The sequence below is a fragment of the Otolemur garnettii genome, unplaced genomic scaffold, assembly GCF_000181295.1.
Source record: "Otolemur garnettii isolate 467f Iridium unplaced genomic scaffold, OtoGar3 scaffold00004, whole genome shotgun sequence".
NCBI lineage: Eukaryota > Metazoa > Chordata > Mammalia > Primates > Galagidae > Otolemur > Otolemur garnettii.
In genome coordinates, this window is record NW_003852399.1 from 21,532,840 (window position 1) to 21,556,402 (window position 23,563).

General features: G+C 37.4%; 1 non-coding gene across 1 annotated transcript; it reads left to right on the top strand.

The window, feature by feature from the left end:
- The first annotated feature begins 12,771 nt into the window (after window positions 1-12,771).
- LOC111728065 lies at window positions 12,772-13,050 on the top strand. Its single transcript, XR_002775473.1, has one exon.
- Window positions 13,051-23,563: the final 10,513 nt, after the last annotated feature.

Consider the following 23,563-nt stretch of genomic DNA (forward strand, 5'->3'; position numbering starts at 1 on the left):
TTGCTGTTTTCGAATGTATTTTTTTTAATTGATAGGATTTCTTTATTTCTTTTGTGTAAATTCCATAGCATTTTCTTGGTAGTTAACCAGAGACTTATGTACAATGTCTCATAACAATTTATTTTAAGCTGATAGCAACTTTATTTGCAGTCAAAAACTGTCAGCTTTACTTCTACCCACATTATATGCTATTGACATCCCAATTTACGTTTATTTATATTATGTATCTATGATGTAACTTAGTTTTAGCTGTTTTTGATACTAATATCTTTTTACTCTCATAGTTGAATTAAAAATAAATATAACTTTTATATTAACATAATATTGTTTTTGTCTTTATGTTTTTCTTTTAACAATAAAGTCTCTTTTTTATAATTTTCTTTCTTTTAGGGAGGGTGTTTAGTGTCCTTTCATTTCAACTTGAAGAACTTACTTCATTTACTGTTACTTGGAAGGCAGCTCTAGTGGTGATAATCTCCCTCAGCTAGAAAGTTTTTATCTCCCTTTTGATATTGAAGGAAATGTTTTCTGTGTATAAGAATCTTGGTTGCCAGTGTCCTCCCCCTCCCCTGCCTTTAGCACTTTGAGTATATCATTTCACTTCGTTCTGGTCCACTAAGTTTCTGCAGTCAAATCCCTTCCTATGAGGAACTGGGAGCTGGGTATTTTTGCCTATTCACTCTGCTCTGATCCAGGAAAAAGTAGCTGCTGGTAGTGTTCCTCTGCCCATTTAAAACACTTCTTTGTTTTCTGTGGTTGTGGGCTCTCACAAACACTGAGCCCATAGGTAATATAGGATCTAGTTCCTCAAGTGGGAGCTGTAAAAGTTGAAGTGCCCAATGCATGGACCAACTGCTTCCAGGGAGTGACAAGAGACTTGGTTTATTGCCAGATAAAGCTATGGGAAAGAGGAAGAGGCCATAGGAATTGCTCACCTATCCATTCAAGGCCCTGAATTTTTAATAATTATTTGCCCTGTTGGCTGCCAGATGGACACTGATTAGAAGCCTGACTCCCAAATAGCAGCTGGAAAGTATACACACTCATTACAGGGAAAATGGGTATTTTTACCTGTTCACCCTGCTCTGAGCCTGGAGTAATTATAATAAGTCATGCTCACAAGCCCATTTAAAACCATTTCTTTGTTCTCTTTGGTCCTGAGGGACCTGTGAATGCTGAGTATCCTTTTTTCCCCAGAGGCAGGTTTCTTAGGAGCCAGTAACTTAGATGGAGCTATAAGAGTTGGGGCACCAAATATGAAGTACATTTTTCCCTTAGGGAAAATCTGAGAGTTGGGGATTCCTCTCTGAATATAAGGCTCTGTGCTTCGGGTGAGTGCTTTGGTGCAAGTGATAGTGATTTTCACTATTTTGATGTGGAAATCTTCTCAGTTAGCATAGACTATAGCAGATATATCTAGCTATTATTATTCTATTTTTAATTTTATTAATAAAAATTATGTGGGATCACATCTGTAAGTCTAGCATTCTGGGAGACTGAAGGGGGTGAACTGCTTGAACTCAGGAGTTTGAGACAAGCCTGAGCCAGAGTGAATCCCCATCTCTAAAAAATAGCCAGGTGTTGTGGTGGGTACCTGTAGTCCCAGCTTCTCTGGAGGCTAAGGCAAGAGGATGGCTTAAGCCCAAGAGTTTGAGGTTGCTGTGAGCTATGATAGTACAACACTCTAACGAGGGTGACCAAGTAATACTCTATTTAAGAAAAAAAAATTGTAGGAATATGTTTTTCTCTTGTTATATAAGTATGTCCATAGTGTCTTTCATTTTGCCTCCTTTGTGGCCCCCAAAGTCTATTTGCCACCTGGCTCTTTACAGCAAATGCCTTGCTTTAAGCTATTAAGTTCTGGGATGGTTTATTATGTAATAGTAGATTATCAATGTAGAAGTATTTTTAAAAAGTGCAAACAACAACCAAAAGAGTGATGATCATGCATTTGGGCTGAAATATACATAGATGAAAATTTTCTAACCTTCCAGTGTCTGTGCTATCAATAAAACTTTTGTTTCATGCTATTCAGCTGAAACATGGCCCCACAGCATAGAAGTAAATAGAAATATAATACAGAGAATCAATCAATCAAGGAAACTATTGCATTTCTTGGTGATCATCAGCTAACTCTGTGATTGTTAATGTGGCTTTTGAAAGTAGAGAACCCTTTCTATGCAATTTAGAACATTTTAACTTGAAATGTAGAACTTATAGGTATCTGCCTCAACATTTTTCATCATCGCAAAAAGTTATTTTGCTAAGCAAATAAGAGTGTGAACAACATTTTAAAGAATAATTAAACCTGAAAGAAGATAAAAAAATTGTTTTATATCCCTTTAGAAGCACACAATTTATAACATAAAAAATTATTTGCTAATGGGAGTGACTTTTGCTAATGTAAATAACTTGTAATTAACACAAAGCAGTTCAAGTCCTTTTCTATCGCTAAGAGTGAATTAAGTGTGTGGGCTAGAAGTTGGATGAATATATGTTCTGCTTCATGTGAGACCATCCCTGTTTGTGGCTATTTTCCCAGGGTAATTATTGATGACATTTAATTTTACTGTCAAAAGTGTCCCAATGTGGGTGATACATTTCATGGTCAGCTCAGCTAAGAGAAACTTTAAACATTATTTAGCCCCTTGTTTTTATGGACAAGAATACTAATCAAAAAAGTGAGCGACTTGAAAACTTTGTAGTCTTAAAATAGCCATATTATCATTCCAGGAAACTCTACACTGGTTTGTTAATTTATTAAAAAAAAAAAATCAGCTTATCCAAATAATGGAGACATACTCCCCAAATGCCTTTACCAGTTATTTTTCACATTTACTATCTTATGCCTAAAACTGCTATTTTACAGTGAAAATTGTGTTTAACAAATCTAATCAAAAATGTTATTTTAATGTGCATAAATTCATTACATAAGTAAGATAAAGTACTAGTCACTGTCAAAAATAATAACTTAGCAGAATCATTCTATTACTCTGTAGGTCTATAAAGTCTAAGCTAGAACTTTCCATTTGCTATTTTGGGATTTTAGCATATAGCTTTTGAAACTCTTTATGTTTATCTAGGAAACTATCTTACAGTCTTATGCTGAATTTCGATGAGGGTATTTCCAGGAATATGTTGCTTATTTTAAATAGGAACTTGAAGACCATTTATTAAAGATATTAGGAATCTGTATAACAGTTGGTACAGGACAAAAAAAAGGACTGAGACTCTGAAAGGTCACCATGTCATTTTCCTTCCTTCATTCTCTGAAGTTACTATAGAAGGGAATGATTCCATGATTCATTTCAATGGGTGTTTGTTGATATTAGTTGCATCTCTTGGATGCCTGACCTGAATTTTTATGGTTGATTTAAAAACTAGGTAATCCCTTAGAAGACAGCTGTTATGTTTGATTATTTTTAGTACCTGTGGGTAATAGATATTCAGTTCGCCAACCACCCTTCTTGCCAATTTTAAAGGAAGTTGAAATTTTCCCTGTTGCTTTGAGGACACTTCATCTCAGAGCAGAATGTTTTTAGTGGGTAATGAACTAAATCCGTTATTCTTATCAGAGGCCGTATCACATCTCTCTTTAGGCTGACTGTTGGGAGCATCTTCAAAATGGGCTCGAACTCTACCAGTCCCTGTCACCTCCAAGCTCAGCAGTTTGTCTTGTGAAGGACACTAAATGTCCCCAAAGTTTTTGTTTTCCTACTTTCTCGAAACGCTGAAAGAAACCATTTTTCGGTGTGTGTCTTTTTGCCTGGTTAAAAAAAAAAAAATTCTGAGATAAATTATAGTCATGTAATATGCCGGTTGCCTTCTTTTAAGTGAACTTTATTTGCTATAATGAAAATGTTTTTAACTTAGCTCTATGTCTCTCATTGAGAAGAAAACCAAGTCTTATTATGGATAAACGTATTTGTTGAAATTGACAGCTGTTAGCAAAAATAATCATAATTGAATAATAGTTACTATGAATCTATTGGTTTGTCATGATTTCACTGAAATAATTTTCCAGCAGTAGGGACAATGAGAAAATATTTTATCCTCTGTTTAGTGTTTTATTTTTTACTATGGGAAATACAGATAGGTAGATAGACAGATAGATGTTTATATAACCATGGCTCCAGGGGTCTCATCCATCCTGCATATTAACAAGTCTGGACAGTGGAGAAGGAAACTGCCAACTTCATTCTCTCTCATGCTGCTTCTCTTCAGGTGTAGTGTCTGTAAAGATGCATCAAAAATCTCAAAAGAACTTGAGTGATTATGAGACCTGCCTGGACCTGCTAATTTAGCTTTTACTGTCAGTGTTAATTATTGAGAGTAGGGGGTGACACACTCTGGATGGTACTGTAATAGCTGCAGTATCACAACCAGTAAGTGTGGTGTTAAGGGGAGGGAAGGAAATCTGTTGTCCCTGGGATCTGTGACAAATGAAGCTGCTGTATTTTGTCAGGGGTTAAACAAACCAAACACTTCTTCAGTAGCATGGGATCTGAGGATTTATTGCTCTCAGAAGAAAGTGAGAAAGGACTACACTGTACATGCTCTTATCTGATGGCCGTTCTTGTCTTGGAAACACCAAGCCCAAAGTTCTTTTACGAGAACTTTGTCTTTTGGTTTCCTTCAGGGAAAAAAAATCTGGAGACTTCAACAAAGCCTACTCGGGATTCTTGGGCATGATTTACTGGATAATTAACAGTCATTTTATTTATCCCTTATTACAGAGATCTCCAATCACTCATTCATTCATTCTCCTATGAAGAACTGCATTGGTTCCCACCAGAGTTGCCTACCTTGGGCTGATAAAAAAATAATTTGAGTCAAAGAAGCATTTTCTGTTAAAATTTTTAAACTTAAATTACAAAACATGCAGAGAAATAGAGAGGCTTTCTTAGCAGTTAGACTAAACTTGACCTGTACATTTTTAATTTTGCCAAGCAAATGATGTGGGCCCGTAGGATATCATGACAATAACAGGGAACGTTCCTTCTCTCCACATATCCAAATTAAAACCTCAAGTGTGTTCTTAGTTCATATGTAGTTAAAATAGTGGAAAAGCTGAGTTTTCATACTAGATCAGAGACTCCAAGGTATCTCACAACCTAGGATTTTGTTCTAGCTGTCCATAGGTAGCCTATAGGGTTTCTGAAACCTCTAATTGCCTTCTAAAGATTATATGATTGTCAATAAGTGATTACCTACATGCCTACTTTTCTGAAGAAACCTTAATCAGTTTATCAGAAGTTTCTGTTACTCAAAAATAGTTAGGAACCACTGACACAATTGCAAACATTCATATCACACCACTATGGCAATTCCCCAGAGTATGAAAAATAATTAGGTTACACTCTCTAATTACAGAAAAGAACTAGGGAGCTAGACCTGTAGGGCATTTTTATGGAATGTATAAATTTGATGATAAACTTCAGTTTCATTAATTTGTTGAATTATCATCAATCTTGTCAATATTCACTCCTTTGGATCTTAGCACCCTGAATCTCGCCAGGCACTTCAGAGATTCTCCAGCTGAGGGTGCCTCCCTCGTGGGAATCTCCAGGGTGATCAGCAATTGAAGCCTCACTTCTCAGGGAGTGTTAATCATGCCTCGTTTGGCATCTGTAAGTGCTATGAAGTTTCCCCTCATCTGACACTGCACTTCCTTAGCTGGTTCCTATAGAATCGTGATGAGAACAGAAGTTATCCTTCACATGGAGTCGCCTCTAATTTCCCAAAGTTCAGATTTTCTTAGCTGTGACATTTGTTAGTGAAATGGAAGTTTAGACTGCATATCTGGCAACCATCTGGGATTAGCTAATTGAATAGTTCCAAGGCATTAGATGCCGCCTTCAGAAGAGTTTCAGCTTGAGTGACTGTGCTTTCCTTCAAGCTAGTCTTGACCTATAGTTGCTTCTATGAATTTGGAAGGAAAAATACATGAGTAATTTGTCCATCCAGTTTGACAGTTAACCCTCTAATCTAAACCTTCTCATTAAAAGGATACTCTAAAAGTTGCATTTGTTTACTTATAGAAATATCATTTATTGTCCTGGATTTTCACAGAACTTAGAGACATAAATATAAAAGCTTCAAGAAAAACTGAAGCTCCAAAATAGGTATATACTATCAATATTTTCTGCAAAACCTTTTCTTCTTCTTTTTTCTTTCCACAGGAGGGAAATTTGTCTTAGTACTTGGACAAATTGTACAATTTCAACTTTGCCTATACAGCAACTAAGTACTGAAAAATGATTACAGTTGTCTTTTGTTTAATGACTGGCTTTTTTTCATCTTGAATTAACAGAGGATTTCTGATCATGTAGTCCAGATGCAGTCTTAAACAGTGCCTCTAGCTCCTTTGAAAATTCTGACCCTCTTCCTTCCAGTTTTTCTTCTGTCAACTTTCTGAATGTCAGCTGTTCCTCTTGTAATGCCAACCTTTATCAATGCTAGAAGTAGAACTCGCTGCGGCTATTGAAACTGTGCATTGCCTTCTTTGTACTTACCTCCTTTTAGTCAGTTAAAACAGCGTTTTTCAAAAGGTAGAATCCATAAATGGTTCATAACATCAATTTAATGAGCCACAACTAGCATTATATAGATAAAATAAAATTACCTAGAACAGAGTAGAGTAGAATAGAATGGAAAGTATCAGAGTGCATCAGTAGTAAGGCTAATGACTACATCATGAAGCTTTTTTTTCAGTCTTGAAAGTGAGAAAGTTTCAAGGCAAAATATTTTTTTCTCACCATCAGTGATGGTTAAAAACATTTGAAAAACACAGAGTTGAAATTTTAGGATGAGACTATCATCTCCCCCAAATTTCACAGAAGACATGTTAAACTCTTTAAATCTCCTAATATAACCTATTAGTTGAGCTTATGATACAAGAACATTTTTCAAATTTGGTAAAATTATGTTTTCTTCCTCTAGAAAAAAGCTTGGGGGCACAAGCTCAAAATAAAAATTAGAGTGTTCCTCATTTACGTCCTGAAGATGCTGCCATCCTTATATAATGATTTTATAATCATTTGGAATTTGTTTCCAAATTCTTGCGCCTCCCATTTTAGCTCCTACATTCTCATATGTAACCATTTAACATGATTTCCTGTCTCTGTCACTGTGTCTTCTCTTCCTCTCATCTTCTTAGTCACCTTTTTGCTACTCTAAGCATATGAAAAATTTCATATTCAAGTCATCTGGCTGGATGGACTTCTGTACAACTTCCCTCCCTAATACTCTTAAAAAGCCTATCTCTCAGGGGTTGCTAACATATCCAATGTATGAAGGGTTAGAAATGAAATGGTCCTTCTATTCATTTGCCTTTTTTTTCTTTGACTGCAATTTAGGGATGTGTCTTTTTAGAACGAAGCCTGATGTGTAATGAATACCTCTGCACGTGTGCACCAAACATGTTCTATATAGATGGTTCCTATAAAGGGTAGTTATTTATTCTTAGAAACCAGCCATCCAATAATGTAGACATACATTATTATTGAACTGACAAGCTGAATTTCCCCGGAGTTTGACAAAATAAAAACAGATTGCATTTTCTCCTCAATTCCTAGCAATGGTTAAAAACTGCATTTTCATGCAAACATAAATTACAAGTGGAATTATGATAACTGATTACCCCCCAAAATGCACACAAATCATTTGTAATCCTGCCCTGGAGTGCTGTAGAGTTGGCTCATTGCATATGCTTACAGCATTTGTCAGGCTATTCAATCATCGCTACTTCCTGTGGCAAAGTGTACAGGGGCATTTAGAAAACCAGTATGTCTCTATTTCCCTAAATCTACTATTAGGGAGTAGAATCATCGGTGCAGAGCACTGCTGCTTCACAATAGGAATAATCCTGAGTGTGTATCTTCGTTTTATTCATCTTCCATTTCTGTTTGACAGAATTTCATGCTGCTGGAAGATGTTACATTGACAGTCGAGAGATAATTTTCGTTTTTAATCCAGAGAACAAGAGCCACTTGGGAAGTGACTATAAATGTCCTCTGGGTGTCCCAGAGATACGCCTCATCCCTGTGCTGGAAGGAACACACCTCTGGGAAGAAAACAACTTTGATCAGTAATTCTCTCTGGAAAACATTGAGAGCAATAGATTTCACTGATCCTCCCATGAGTCATGGGGTCTGAGATAAGTAAGCCTTTCCATTTCCAAATCAGCTTTCAAGTGGTGGTAACTCTGTCACTGCTCACATGCCTCAGTGAGGAACTGAAAATAGAATGATGTTCTCAAACAAGCCTTTCTTTTTTTCCTTCAGTGTACTCATGAAAGTTTTGTGCAAAATAGGGTCTTTCTCATAATAAAGTGTTGTAAACATTGGTATTCCCAGCATGGTCTTCCCTGGCTGGGCCTGGAAGGTGTTTGGTATAGATGCTGGTGGAGCTGATGCCTTGGTCTGTAGACTTCACTGTTCCCCTTGGGTCAGTCCTCCTCACCTCCCTGACCTTGAGGTACTGGAAGATGTTGCTTGGATAATGCAGAGACCATTTCCTTTTTTTTCTTAACCATTGGGAAACAGGTTTCTTTCTTTATCAGGCAGATCAGTGGCCTGTTGTGCTCTCTCTTGGTTATTATAAGCTTATCAGCTGGTCTGCCACAGTATATGTGTGTGTGTATACACACGTGTATATATATATACACACACGCATACACACAGAGGATGCAAAAGAAAAGTATACCCATTTTAAGAAAGGAAAAACCTGTATTAAAACTGTAATACTCAAATCATATTCGACTTATGCAATTATCTTATGTAATTATAAGAGATATAAGATACAACATACAAGATAACAAATGTGTATACTTTTTTGTATCCTCTGTATATAGCAATACAGGTACATATACTGCATATGTCATATACTAACTCATGAATGCACACAGAAATAGGAAACTACACTAAACTAGAGGTCCTTAAGGGCCAAGATCCCTTCAATTTCTTTTCACATGTATGTAATATTTGCTTATATAGCAAGTATGTTGAAAATGTATACATATATTTATTATATATGCAGAAAATATATGAGGGGTATCCATCGTTGTCAATTTTAAATTGTACATGAACTCTACAGACACCCTGTATTATATACATATGTGAGGTCTGACAATTAATTGCAAACTCATCCTGAACAGTGGTTCTCAACCTTCCTAATGCTGTGACCCTTTAATACAGTTCCTCGTGTTGTAGTGACCCCTGACCATTTGTGGGAGTCACTACAACACGAGGAACTGTATCAAAGGGTAACGGCATTAGGAAGGTTGAGAACCACTGTGAAAAAGTGTTACCTATCTTATTGCTGAATATTACTATGCTCACCTTCAAAGCACTCCCCATGGGAAGCTATGCACCTATGCCAGTGCCTAGTCCTCCCTTCGGAGCAATTTTGGAACTCTTTTTCTGGAATAGCCATCAAAGCTGTCATTGTATTACCCTTGATGTCCTGAATATCGCCAAAATGTCTTCCTTTCAATAAATCCTTTATGTTTTGGTACAGAAAAAATTCACTAGGGGCTAGATCAGGTTAGTAGGGAGGGTGTTCTAATACAATTATTTGTTTACTGGCTAAAAACTCCCTCACAGATAGTGTCATATGAGCTGGCACATTGTTGTGATACAAGAGCCATGAGTTGTTCACGAAGGTTTTCAGTTAAGATTTTCCTAACTATGTATTGATGTTTACTTGTTCTGCTGTGCTTCTCACATTCAGATGATGATTTTGACATGTAGTGTCATGAATTTTTGCAATGTCTTTATCAGTTCTGTTCATTACTGGCCACCTTGACCTCTCCTCATCAATGATGCTTTATCTCCCCTCAGAAAAATGTTTAATCCATTGGTACACTGCCATTTTCTTCATGGCATTATCCCCATAAAATATGTGTCTCTGATTTCACTTTCATTCATGTCAAGTTTAACAAGAAATTTACAAATGTTTGCTTATTGCTCTAATTTAAGCTCCAACATTCTCATGATGGCACACAACAATAACAAACATCGATATGACACAGCCACATGTTGACATGAACACAACTATGAGACACTAATATACAAAGATTATGAGATTTTACCAAGTCGTTTGTGCAGTGCTGCCAACGAAACTATGAACTTGATTGTCAGGCCTGGTATACGTTCACATACATAGTTGGTCCTCTGTATCCATGGGTTACACATCTATGGATTCAACCAATGGTAGATCAAAAACATTTAGAAAAATAAAAACAAAAGCAATGTGTAATAGTAACAATGTGACTATAAAAATATAGTATAACAACTATTTACGTATCTTTTACTTTGCATTAGATGCTATAAATAATCTAGAAATAATTCAAATTATACAGGAGATGTGTGCAGGTTATATGCCAGTACTATGCCATTTTATATCAGGGACTTGGAACCAACCTCCATGGATATGGAGGGACAGCTGCATATTTGTCGTGTGTGTGTGTGTGTGTGTGTGTATGACTAGAGGTCTTCAATGGCCAGCACTCCTTTTTACTCATTCTTGTATCTCAATTTCTGATACTGTAAATGACAAGGAAATAACTTTAAAAATACATTCAATATTTAATAAGAACTTGAACTAAATAGAGCTGACCTCTGCACAATCACCTCTCTTCATTTCCACTAGCAGATTTCTACATGTATATAGTAGACACAGACACATACACGTCTAATTGTCTGTAAACACTTCCCTCCCTGTTGGATGGATTGGGTCTCCTGACTGATGACCTTGGTGTTCTTTGTTCAACTCACTCAACTCATGCGATCCCTTGAGCTATACTTGTGTGTCATGCTGATTGTGTGATACCATTGACACGTAGCACTGTGACCACACAGGCTCATTTGGGGCCAGTTCTCTTTTCATACTCTGAGAACAGCCACCTTTTTTACTTCTTTCATTTCCTTTAATCTTGCTTCTTTTCATTTCCTTTAGTCAAACACTTTCTAGTTCTATTAGTATGTGTTTTCTCTTCCCGGGACACTCACCCACCTTCTTTGTTTACAGAAAATCTACTCATACTTTCCTTCAAAAGAGAGGCCTCCCACATGCATCACAGTTGAAATTGTTTATATACTTTCTAACGCCTTAGAATCTATGTCCTCAGGTCAGATCCTAAAACGAATTGTATACTTAAGATTTATTTGTTGAATAAACGTAGGACCAATAAAGCAGCACTATGAAAAAACAGCAAATAACAGAGGTAGTAGGGTAAAGGAATAGTTAGATTGGCTCGTGATGGCCAGATAACAGAGGCTCAAGTGTGGGAAGACAGTTAGGGCCAAGATGTAGTCAAACATGAATTCCAATTCTCCATCTCCCCAGCTAAAATCCCCAACAGGGAATTCTTCCATCTCACCCAAAAGGTCCATTCTTTAAGTACCTTCCTGACAGCAACCAGGAGAGGGAAGATAAGCCAGAGAGAGTGCCAGTGGGAGGTAAGAAAGGAAGCAAAATTCAGCTCCCTATCTAGTCTCATTCTGCTACTGCTGCTGAGATTCTCTCCAAGCCAAGCACATGAATACTCCATCCACACCGCAGGCCCCATTGCCTGTCCCTCTGGCTCCAAACAGGCCTAGCCAAGAGAGGGTAGAGTAGTCAGAACAGGGGCTCTGGAATCCAACATGCTGGCTTTGAATCCTTCTTCTGCTCCCCCCACTAGCTGTGTGTATGTTATTGAACCCATTGCTCATGATCAAAGGAGGCTAAAAACACTGCCTGCCTCATAGTATTGCTGGAAGGATGAAGTCAGTTGTGTAAAGCTTTGTGTTAAATGTGAGTTCCTTTCTTGACTGTGTCCTCAAGGGCATTTTAAAACACAGAGATAAAAATGAAGTTACTTTGGGTTTAAAGTTGTAAATATGAAAGCTTAGATTTTTTTTAAGCCTTTAAGCCTAATTTATAAGTCATATTATTCTATTTAGAAATCTAACAAGTTTACTCATTAAGGGACTTTAAAATATTGGTTTCATTTATAACTTCAGTAAACCTTCAGAAACTTTTACCTTTCCTTAACAAAAATATTTATATCTTTAAAAACTTTTTAGTTTTACATTGACAAACAAATATTTCTAAATACGTACACAAGTCTGTTAATTCTAGCAAATTAAGGTGGTAAAATATAATAAACCTTTAGCTCTCTTAAATATTTTGGCACTGTTTAATGACTCAAATAAATATTCTACACCACAATTGCACATTTCACATATTAATTCTAAACCATTTATGTCATCTCAAACGGTACTTGGGAGATATCTTTTTGAGGTAATGTTTAGAATCAACTCCTTAACTTGTTGGGATCTCTTAGGAATTGGAAGTGTGGGGGCCAAAATGCAGCCCTGATGGACAGTCTTAACTTTTTCATATTGCTCCGTCTTTGGCCTTTGGTCTCAAATTACACATTACCTAATTTTCAAGTAATTACTTGAGTCAGTAATTCCTACTCAGGTGGCTGTACTACTTGAGTGGATTATATCATGCTACATGGTCCTGCTTCATTCTCTTCTGAATTCTTATCACTTTCTTCCTGCCCAATAGTTCTATGCTCACACCTAAGCCATATTTAATTGGATTACATGAGTCACAAGACTGTTTTAAGACTGTGATATTTCCTGAAAAGATCAGTTCTTTGGCATTGGGTACAAGGAGTACTTTAGGAGTTGTAGCTTTATTATTAGATTGTCAACATTGTCAATTTTTTTTCTTGAAATTCATTTCAGATTTACTTAGGCTCCTTGCTAACTTGTAGGTCAGGGGATTTCAAATTTGAATGTGGATCAGAATCACTGATAGGGCTTGTTAAAACAGATTTCTGCAGCTGCCTCTCTTCCCTCAGTCTCCAGGAGTGCTGTGGTGGGCAGAAAGGCAGCTGACATTCTGTGATGTCTCCATTCTGTGTTCCTTCATGAGCCCAGGGAGAATGCCATGGTTGGCATCCAACAGCTCAGTCACATAGAGATTTGATTGACTTGATTGCTGGTAGTGAAGGGTATCTTTGGTTATGATCTGCTATTTTCAACTGAGACCTCTGATGGGAGGGAGGGAGGGATGGAGGGGGGAGGGAGGATAGGAGGGAGGAAGGCAGGCAGGCAGGCAGGAAGGAAGGAAAGAAGGAAGAAAGAAGGAAGGGAGGGAAAGAGAAAAAGAGAGGAAAAAGGAAAAAAAGAAAGAATAACATAGATTTCTGAGCCCCACCTTTCACAGTTTCTAATTCAGAATGTCCGGGGTAGAGCCTGAGAATACACATTCCTAATAAGATCCTAGGTGGTGCTGATGGTGCTAGTCCAGTGATCACACTTTGAGAACTACTGCCTTAGATTATTATAATGTCTCCCTCTACAATTTTTCTCACTTCATGCCTACATCTCAGCTATACTGAAAAACATCAGTAAGTTCAGACAATAGGTATATACTCTGCATTATGTATCAGATACTGTGCTAAGTTCCAGAGACACATGTACAAGAATTAACCAGTCCATAATTCACTTTCTTTCTTAAGTGTACATATAGAGAGATCACAAAATACCTCTAGAATTCATGGGGGGAGCTCCTAACCCAGATTTGAGGAGATCTTGAAAAGCAAAACATGAATGGTAATTTTTAACAAAGATCTGAAAAGCAATTAAGATTTAGCAAATGACAGATTGCTAGGGGTGCTGGCGGGGATGGGAAGGATAGGCATGGGAGGGAATGTTTCCACCGAAGAGTCATGACCCAGAGAAAACAAATGCTCTAATGACGCCATCTGAGTCTTAACACCATAAGCATCTAAAAGCAGATTTTTTAAAAGGATATTTCAAGTGATCATCTGTTTTTGAATTTATGATAATTGAAATAAGACTCAGAGTGTGAGGTGCAAGGTGGTGTTGTAATCTGCCAGGCTTTGAATAACCAGTGGTCCTGTTGGTCCACATGGACAGATGGTGTAGAGGGCAGTGGACAATGGCAGGGAGCTCCCTGCAGTCAGGGATGGGGAGTAATTGTTTCCACTCATTTTTATGTTTTACTGAATATGATAGAGGCTGGTAATTGTTCAAACTCATTTCCTTCTGTTTTTGACCACAGATCTGTTCTATATTCCACACACCTTATTTGCACTTGGACATTACTATGGGAAAGAATTCTAGCCGATGAAATGTGGTCAGAAGGGATATTTGTTGCTTCCAAGTCTGACTCATTAAAACCTAGCTTCCAATCCTTTTTTTCCTAAGTGTCAGTAGGATATCAATGTTCAGAAGACTTAGAAACCTTGGTTTGTTACAAGAACTTCTAAAACAGAGTTCTCCCTACTCAGGGCTAGCCATTTTCTGGGAGGATTAATGCAGGACCCCTTTACCTAGGGCTGCACACAGACCATAGTTCCTGGGCCCCGAACAGGCTCATAAAAACCAGTCTGACAAGTGTCCCTCCTAAGCTGCCACTCCCAGAACAGAGGACACACCCTAAACAAGAGGCTGCTACTCCCCAAGCAGGGAACAAACTCTGAACCAAGACCACATTCCCACATAGGGGTGGTTTTAAAATTAACTTCTGTCTTCAAGCCCCTGGCACCAAACAGTTGTAACATTCCATTTCCCCAAACCCCCCTGTCCCCTGCCAGATAAGAAAAGCGGTATATAAACCCTTAGACAAAAGGCCCAAATGGGCTACTCTCTTGGGTTCCCCACTCTGCGATATGCCGGAGGTCTTATCTTCCTTACTATCTATCAATCTTCTGCTTACTTGAAGTAGTTCCTGGATTCATTCTTCAGAATTTCCAAGACCAAGGACCAGGGAGAGAGAGAGCCAGAGAAAAATAGAGATAGAGATTCTGGCTACACCTTTATCTGCCTGAATATGTGAGTGATTGGTTCCTATGCTACCTAGGGAGCACTTTGGTTAGAAATAGATTTTCATCATCTTACGCAAGTGAAGTTTCATGTACTTAACTATTACAACAGCTTGCATTACTATAATAAATAAAATGACAATAAAAGACGATGTCTTTTATTGAAATAATGATCCTCTTTAAAAATGAGGGTCTGGTAAAACATCTACTTCAGACTAGGTCACCTCCAAGATAATCCCAAATGCTGTCACTTATATCTAGGATATTCTTATTCTAAAAGTGGTGAGGAAGAGCTCTTACAATAGTTGCTAATAACTTGAGTATCTCTTTAAATGTGTCCTTAGGTAGAATATAAGTAAGGCTGTTTATCTTATTCATTATTTCCGTCAGAGTATTTGGCTTAGTGACTATCATATCTAGGTGATCAATAAATACAGTGTATATGAAATGTGTTAAGTATTGGATCAGCAAGTTGGAGATGTGAGTAGGAGCCCAGTGATTTAATGTCCTGCTAACCATGTTAAAGAAATTGTACTTGATTCTGAGGAACATGGGGAGCAATTGAAGGATTTCAGAAAGGAGGGACAGTTAATGGGATTTTATCTTTGGGAAGATCACAGTTGTGAAAATAAAGTGTTTTCAACCCCAAATAGTTTTGAAACTGAAACTTGGAATATCAATTTGGAGACTCTTATACAATCTAAATAAGAGATCACTGACTGTAGGATTTTAGTGACCTTGTGAATAGAGACAAAAACATTTAAGATACAGTTAGAAGGAAGAATTGACAAGACTCAATGATTATCTGAAATGGGGGCAGCAGAATAAGAGGACAGGGAAAGACCAGGGTTACTCCTACTTCACAGACAAGATAAAGCAGGTGGTGCTGATGGCACTGAAATGGGAACCCAGGATTAAAAAAAATGGGGAAGTTGTATTCTCAACATTTGGGTGATGCACATACTAAGAGCAACTGTATTTCCACCTCCCTCGTCGCTACCTTGTCCTCTGCTTTTCTTCACCTGAACAACATCTATTCGTCTATAACACCTCAAAATAGACCCGTTCCTTTGTGAAAATTCCCCGGGACTCCCATGATTGGATAAGGTATTTTCCTATATGTTCCTAGCACTCTGTGCAAGAGTGTAGCATTTATCACAATGTTTTGTATCTCCTTCTAGTTTTCCCCTTTGTACTTCTTTACCCAAAGCTAATCGTAGTCAGAGACTATCTCCTAACATTGGGTTCCTGGTGCCCATCATAGTGCTGTGTCTGTGCAAGAACTCAAAACTAGAATGTACTCATGAGTGGATGGATGCATGCATGAATGAATGTGGCATGAATAATTTTGAAGGGCACACATTTCAAAACTGAAACCAACTAGTAACATTTGGTGACATCCTGTCTGTTGGAGACGGGCAGCATGCAGTTAGCACAGATGGCCACGAGATTGCAATACTCTTCACATATTTTACTCACCCCTCCCACTCGCACTCAACCCCCCACCAGGAGTGGTCATAAATCGCAGAACGACTCCACTATTCCCTTAAGCATCTGTCTCTGATCACAGTGTGAGCCCACCGATCTTGTAATAGACTCCACAAGTGTTTTCCTTAGGAAAAAAACTTATCAGAATTAATACAAAATTGAAAATGAGAAAGTTCGCAGTGAGGCAGCTGTTGTGTGTGAGACACGAATGTAGTCTGACAAATAATGTGTTCTAAAGTTCTACTCCATTCTCCAAATGACTAAAGAATAAAGATAGGTGACAGAGCAAGACCTTGACTTTAAAAAAAAATGAAAAAGATTAAGAGGGATATTCTCCCATTCCCACTTGAAAAATAGCTAATCTAATTTACAGATTGATATAAACTTACGTTGTTTGTATCACGGGCAAAGCCTCTAACTGAAACAGGTGTAAAAATGAAAAAAAAAGCTACACATGTGAATGGAACAGTAGAGGTTTCTAAGTTCAGTGAGGAAGCGTTGTGGAATGAGGCACTGTGCCTCGGAATAATGGAATCAAATTGTAAGATTGAGCACACAGAAGAACTGCATAGATAGCTCATGGAATGACAACTCTGTAGTTTTCAGCCTTACTGCTCAAAGTATGGTCTGTGCACCTACAGCACTGATATTACCCACTGGCTTCAGAAAAATACTCTCAGGTCCTGCCCCACTTCTACTGAATCAGAATCTGCAATTAAAATAGTCCTCATATGACTTCCAAACTTTGAGAGGCTTTGTTCTAACTAGATGCATTCAAAGAGCTTACTGAGCTCATATTAATTCACTTTGAGGCTGTATTGTATTTTATTATTCAGATTAGGAATTTTTAAAATTAACAGATAGGGTTTCACTCTGTTGGCCAGGCAGCTGGAGCTCAGTGGCATGATCACCGCAGGTTCAAACCCATGAGCTCAAGAAAGCCTCCACCTGAGCCTCCTGAGTAGCTGGGACTACATGTGCACACCACCACCATGCCCAGCCATTGAAAATAAAAATGGTTTGTAGAAGCAGGCTCTTGCTGTGTTGCCCAAAAGACATCGCTGAGGGTGAAAAATGAATGCTAAAATAATCATAATTGCATATTTTTCAAAGATTTAGTTATTAAGAAATAAATTAGTTCTTATATACGTGGATTGAAAAAATAGTTGTAGTCAGAGTCTTTAAAATTCAGTTATTTCTGAAAATAGAAATAAACTATCAATGTGTACAAATCAAAATTATTTATATTGGTCTGAACATTAATATTTTTAACTTTATTTTTTCCTTTCAAAATTTTAAGGGAGCACAGAGTTTTTGAGGCATGCCTTGAGTCAGGGAGGTAAGTGTGCCCATCACCCTAATCGTGCTCCCTGTACCAGTTAGGTAGGGTTTTGCCCTCTGCTGCTCCCTCCGTACCCTCTTCTTGATTCCAATGAATTTTATTTTCCTCTCTGTAACTGTGTGCCCGTCACTTAGTTCCAATTTATTAGAGAGTGTGCGTAGTGTCTGTCTTTTCTTAAGATACTTCACTTAGGATAATAGTTTCCGGTCTTTCAAATTGCTTCAAAAGGCATTCATTCATCCGTTTTATGGCTGAGTAGTACTCCATGGTGTACATATACCACATGATGCTAAAACACTCGTAAGTTCAGGGATACTTGAGTTGATTCCACATCTTTACAACTGTCAATTCTGCTGCAATAACCATTCAAGTTCTGGTGTCTTTTGGATAAAATGACTTCTTTTCCTTTGGGTAGATACTGAGTAGTAGATTGCTGGATTGAAAGGTAGATCTACTTTTAGTTCTTTCAGAAATTTCCAGATTGTTTTTCACAGGGGTAATACTAATTTACAGTCCAACCAACAGTGTATAAGCATTCCTTTTTCTCTGTATCCATTCCAGTATCTATTGTTTTGGGACTTTTTAAAAAAAGTCATTCTAACAGGCAATGGTGGAATTTCATTGTGGTTTTAATTTGCTTTTCTCTGATGCTTAATGATGTTGAGGAATTTTTCATGTGTTTGTTGGTCATTTGTCTATCTTTTGAAAACTTCTACTTATATCTTTTATCCACTTTTTAATGGGGTTACTAATATTTTTTTCTTACTGATGTTTTGAGTTCTTTATAGATTCTAGTTATTAGAAATATAGAAATATAGATTATTAGAAATACAGATTACAAATATTTTTTCACATTCAGTGTGCTATGTATTTAATCTGTTGAATATTTCCTTACCTGAACAGAAACTTTTCAATTCCATGAAATCTTATTTATTTATTTATTGCTACTGTAATTGCTATTGGGGTCTTAGTCATAAGTTCTTTACCTAGACCAATGTCTAGAAGAGTTTTTCCTACATTTTCTTTGAGAATTCTTATAGTTTCATGACTTATATTTAATTATTTTATTCATCTTGATTTAGTTTTTGTAAGTGGCAAATGGTAGGGGTCCTACTCTACCCATTTCATTCATCTGCATGTGACTATCCACTTTTCCCAGCACCATTTACTGAATAGAGATTTTTTCCCCCATGTTTATGTTAGTGTCAAAGATCAGTTGGTTATAGGTAGATGATTTCATATCTGGGTTATATATTTTGTTCCATCAGTCTGTGTCTCTATTATTGTGCCAATACCATGCTGTTTTGGTTATGATAGCCTTGTATAGTATATTCTGATGTCTCGGGCTATTGTTTTGTAGGAGTTATGAGCTTTGGCTATTTGGGGGTAAATTTACATTGATGGGTATCTATTGTGCTGATATGAGTATAATGTTGTTCTGAGTATTAACTGCAGGTCACATCTGGTCATGAAAAATTCTCTCAATATGGAAAAAGCTAAATTTCTTCATCAATTGTGAAATTTGGTTTCACAAGATACACAATTCTAGGCTAGCAGTTCTTCTGTTTAACAAGATTGAAGATAGGGTCTCAATCTCTAGATGTTTGTATGGTTTCCACTGAGAAATATTCTGTTAGCCTGATGAATTTTCCCTTGTAGGTCAGTCGTTACTTACGTTTGTAAGTCTGCTGTATATTTTTTTCTTTCCTTCTAACTTTGGCCACAATGATTACTATCTATCTATGTGTCTTGAAGATGTTCTATTTGCTGTGAATCTTCCCAGTGTTCAATGCCTATCTGGTATCTGGATGTCTGGATCTCTGGCAATACCAAGGAAGTGTCCCTCAATAATTCCCTCAAATAGATTCTCCACCCTTTTAGGTTTATTTTCTTCTCCCTCAAGTATATTTATAATTCATACATTAGTTTGCTAAGCATAGTCCCATATCTCTCAAAGTGATTGCTCATTTTTGTTCTCTTCTCTGCCTCTTTAAATGAACATGTTAGCTTGAGAGCTTTGTCTTTAAGCTCTGAGATTCTTCTCCTTGGTTTAATCTGTTGCTGAAATTTTCTGTTATGTTTTGAATTTCCTTAAATGACTCTTGTATTTTTTAAAGTTCTATTGACTTTTTCATTGGTTTCCTAAAAATTTTTTTGGCTTCTTTCTGTTGGTTTTCAACTTTCTCATAAAGTCCATTCATCTTATTTGACATTCAAATTTTGCATTCCATTTATGTCATTTTGACAATTTCTTTGTAGTTGGAGTTCACTGCTGCAGCTCCATTGTGATTTCTTGGAAGTATCAATCTATTCTGATTTTTTATGTTGTCTGGATTCTTTTGCTGGTTTCTTCTCATCTGGTCGGTTCTCTTGCTGGTTTTTTCTCAACTCAAGGCTAATAGATTTGCAGGGTACTTTTATTCCTGCTTGATTAGAAGAAGGGGAAGTTCCTAGGTGGTGCTTTCCCCCCCAGTCTGGAAAGTTGTCATGGCAGAGGAGGGGATGTGCGCTAGAAGCCTGTAATGCAGCTGTTTTGATTTTCTTCTGCTCACCTGTGATTGTCATTGCTCACACCTATGCTGAATGCTGCTTATGGGTTTGTGTCAGTATTGGCCTTTTCACCATACAGTTGTAGGATGTTTGAGTTTGAAGCTGGGCAAGATCTTCTTCACTGAGGCTAGTGTGGTAGGGATAACTCTACCCAGGGTCTCCTTGCAGGGGTGGCAATAATAGATGTGTAAGGCTGTCTAGGCAGTTGTCATGGATTCCTGGGCTGTAGGCCTTTGTTCAAACAGGCTGTGGTATATTGGTGGCCCAAGGCTGATGGGGTCTCTGGTTGAGTGTTGGGCTTTGGAGTCATTCCTCTGGCCCTGAAGTTGGAGGGTTGGGTCTTGGGGTCCACGTGCAGCATTGGAATCTTGGGGATGGTGTCTTGAACCTGGCAGAAGCTCTTGAAGCACTGAGGCAGAGCCTTGGGCTCTTGGGTGAGAGCCTCAGAGCCAGGACTGGGAAGGAACCCACAGCAGGGCTTCTGAGCAGGGAATCAGAGCCAGTAGCAGAGCTATGTAGGTGGTGGTGATGATCTGTTCTATAGGGTGGGGTCAGGGCAGAGTAGGCAGGAGGCAGTTGGGGTCTGGAGGGTGGGATTGGAGCCAGGCAAATGGCAGAATGTTCCATAAGCATAGGAAGTACTCAGATGCCAAGTCATATGGCAAGAAGTTGGTTCCACTGGTCCAGGGAATGTAGAGTTTTTCCTACTCTCCCCAGGCCCCTCCAAAGTAGTCATCCAAAGCCTCTTAGGTCAGAACCTGCTGTACCCCTTGGTCAGTTCCCATGCTCAGATGGTATTGTGCTGTAGGAGTTTTTTCTGATACCATATAAAATGAAGTATTATTTTTTTAAGCTCTTTAAAGTATGACAATGGTGCTGCAATCGTGATTGCATTAAATCTGTGGATTGCTTTGGGTAGTATGGACATTTTAACAATGTTGATTCTTCCCAGTCATGAGCATGGTATGTTTTTCCATTTGTTAACATCTTCAGCTATTTCTTTTCTCAGAGTTTCATAATTTTCTTTATTGAGATCTTTCACATTCTTTGTTAGGTAAATTCCTAGATGTTTCATCTTCTTTGGCACTACTGTAAAAGGAATAGAGTCCTTGACTGTATTTTCAGCTTGACTATTGTTACATATATAAAAGCTACTAATTTGTAAGTTGATTCTGTATCTTGAGATGCTACTGTATTCCTTGATCACTTCTAAGAGTTTTGTAGTTGAATCCCTGGGATTGTCCAGGTATGGGATCATATCATCCATGAAGAGTGAGAATTTGATCTCCTCTGATCCTATTTGGATACCCTTGATCACCTTCTCTTGCCCGATTATGATGGCTAAGACTTCCATCACTAGCAATGGAGAACAGCACTGTTGAATAGCAGTGGATACAGTGGGCATACTTGCCTTGTTCCTGATCTGAGTAGAAGTGTTTTCAATTTTATTCCATTCAATATGATATTGGCTATGGGTTAGCTGTAGATGGCCTCTATCAGTTTAAGAAATATTTCTTCTTTGCCTATTTTCTTAAGTGATTTTCTGATCATGAAAGGATGCTGGATATTATCAAAAGCTTTTTCTGTATCAATTGAGATAATCATATGATCTTTGTTTTTTATTTTATTTATGTGATTATTTTATTTTATATTTATAGATTTCCATTTGTTGAACCAACCCTGTAACCCTGGAATTTGTCTTCTCAGTTAGCCATGAAGAATCCATTTTGTTGTTGGCTAAAAATATTTCTCCCTTTTGGTCAAAACCTGCCATAAGCAATGTTGATAGCCAAACTTATTTTTGTCCCATATCTTTGTCACAGTATTAGTAACTACCTGCTCTGGGTTTATCTAGTCCTTCAGTGAGACTCAGGTAACTGAAAGACTTACATCTAATTTGAACAATTTGGGCCAAGTAGGTTGAGAGGACAGGCAGACACCTATCAGATCTTTATCAGCATCTCACTGATGTTTCCTGGAATCAATGAAGTCCTGTGATCAAAATCTGGGTTGGAGAACTGATAAAACATTTGTTAGTGCAGACAAGAACATGTAAAAAAGAGCCAGATGCTTAAGCTTAGTATGAGAAGGAGTTAAGACAATAACTCTGGATGTCAAAAACTTAGAGTAGTCATGGTTAAAGATGCAGTTGGCAAGGAAATTTGGTTATTTCTGTGGAATATAACAATTTAACATAATAACTATAGTTATAACTGATAATATGTACCAAGATATGTTAAGATTTAAGACTATAACAACATATATTCATAACACATTTGGATAAACATAACTTAAACACAGTTATATGTCATTTTTTAAAATTTGACAATATTTTTTGTATAATTGTAATGTATCAAATAAGACTAATATATTTCTCTTGCTCTAGCAGAAGCTTTTATTATGCATAAGTTCATTTGGATCAAAAAGCCTTAATTTAAAATTTAATTTTGGGAAGTTTGTCACATATGAAAGGCTTGAAACATTTGATCAAAAGATGATCACAAGCCACTATGAAATAAAATCGAAGTGACAAAATATGTTAAAGACACAAAGCACAAAAAATTATCTTGGTGAGGGACAGACTGGAATCTGTTTCTTAGATGAGTTTCTTAGGCCACATGGTAAAGCAAAACCTTTTGTAATTTTCTTTTAATGCGTAAATCAATCTTCCAGGAAAACACTTTTGTTTTGACACAAGGGTCTTATACTTGTGTAGTATAATTTTTGATATTGTAAAGTTTTAGAAAAAAATTTAAATAACTTTCTTTTCAAGTTTAGTCAACTTGTTACACACAAAGTTTTTTCATGAGATTAATTTTTTTTATAAAACTTTTCATTACTTTTTAAAACTTTTAGTTTTGTTTCATACTTTCTTTATTGGTGTTAGGTAGATAGTTAGGACCTCTGCTTTGCTCAGACTTGATGGTGCCCCACGTTGGTCCTGCTTCTGGCATTTGTCCCCCCTGGGAGGAAAGACAAAGGTGGTCCCATCTCAGTGCTGCCCCTACTTTAATCCTATCCCAAGCCACTTCCACACCTGGGAGAAAAAGGAAAATGAGACCCAGCAGCCCAGGCACAATAAGATTTAGAAAGTCACCTTGAGTAGCCTAAGGCTAATTATCATGTCAATGTCATTAACTGTTCATGAAAGTCATTCCATGGCAATATCTAAACCACAGGAGAGCCCAATCCAGACAGTGTAAAACAGGATCCCAGACCATTACCAAGGCCTTTTGTTGCAGTAGGGCCCCGTTTGTTGTCTATGGTCAAAATGTCTTGTGCTGTAAATGTATATCTATCCTTCTTTTCTTTTCTTTTCTTTTCTTTTTTTT